General features: G+C 28.1%; 1 protein-coding gene across 1 annotated transcript in view; it reads right to left on the minus strand.

Moving 5' to 3' along the window:
* The window catches only part of LOC119577892, a gene marked incomplete in the record, with an annotated part of 28,513 nt that overhangs the window by 2,634 nt on the left and 24,691 nt on the right, over nt 1–1,188 (minus strand).

Here is a 1,188-nt window from a genome sequence, read left to right on the forward strand (position 1 = left end):
AGAAAGAAGAAGAAGAAGAAGAAGAAAGCAGTTTAAGAAAGAAATAATAAAAAAAAAAATAGAGAAAGAGGATCACTCCCAAAACATTATATAAAACAGTGTACGATTTTTGAAACGAACCCGCCGCCGACACAAGAATTCAATAAAGGAAGGAAATGAAGAAAGATGTTTTATTCATGATGCATCTAATTCCAAAAATCTTACCATGCCCCTGCCCCCCCTCTACCTCAAAAAAAGGAGAAAGAAAAAAGGAAAAAAGGAAAGAGAACCTGAGCTTTATCGTACCGACCTCATACGATTTTACTTTTAACAAGTTTTGTCGTAGATGAAACGAAGATGGTCTTTAATAAAGATAAGGGAAACAAGAAGAATAACGATAACGAAACATAGTGATAACAATAAGAATAAAATGATATCAACAATAAAGATTTGAGCAATGGTATCAGTGATAATACTAATAATAATAATAATGACAAATGTATGATTTACGATCAAGATACTGGTACAGCAAATAACAAAATGATAATGGTGATGATGATGATGATGATGATGATGATGATGATGATGATGATGATGATGATGATGATGATGATGATGATGATGATGATGATGATGATGATGATGATGAAAATAAAGATAAAGATAAAGATAAAGATGAGGATGAGGACGAAGATAATGAAGATGAGGATGGTGAAGATGAAGATAAAGATGAAGATGAAATTGAAGATGATGATGAGGATGAAGATGATGAAGACGAAGATGAAGACGAGGATGAGGATGAAGATGAAGATGATGAAAGATGACGATGAGGATGAAGATGAGTAGATAGGCAATATTTATAATGACAATAATAATAATAATGATAACGTAGTAAAGAAAATGATAATAATAATAATAATAATAATAATATAATAATAATAATAATGATAATAATGATAATGATTATGACAGTAGTAGTAGTAACAATAATAGTAATAATAGTAAAAAAATGAGGATATTGACAAAAAATGATAATGATAATAAGGAAATAATAATGATATTAGTGAAATAATAATAATAATGATGATGATGATGATGATAATGATGATGATGATGATGATGATGATGATGATGATGATGAAGATGATAATAATGATAATAATAATGATAGTAATTCTAATAATAACGACAACAATAATATTATTAATA

The sequence above is a fragment of the Penaeus monodon genome, chromosome 10 (genome assembly GCF_015228065.2).
Source record: "Penaeus monodon isolate SGIC_2016 chromosome 10, NSTDA_Pmon_1, whole genome shotgun sequence".
NCBI classification, from domain to species: domain Eukaryota; kingdom Metazoa; phylum Arthropoda; class Malacostraca; order Decapoda; family Penaeidae; genus Penaeus; species Penaeus monodon.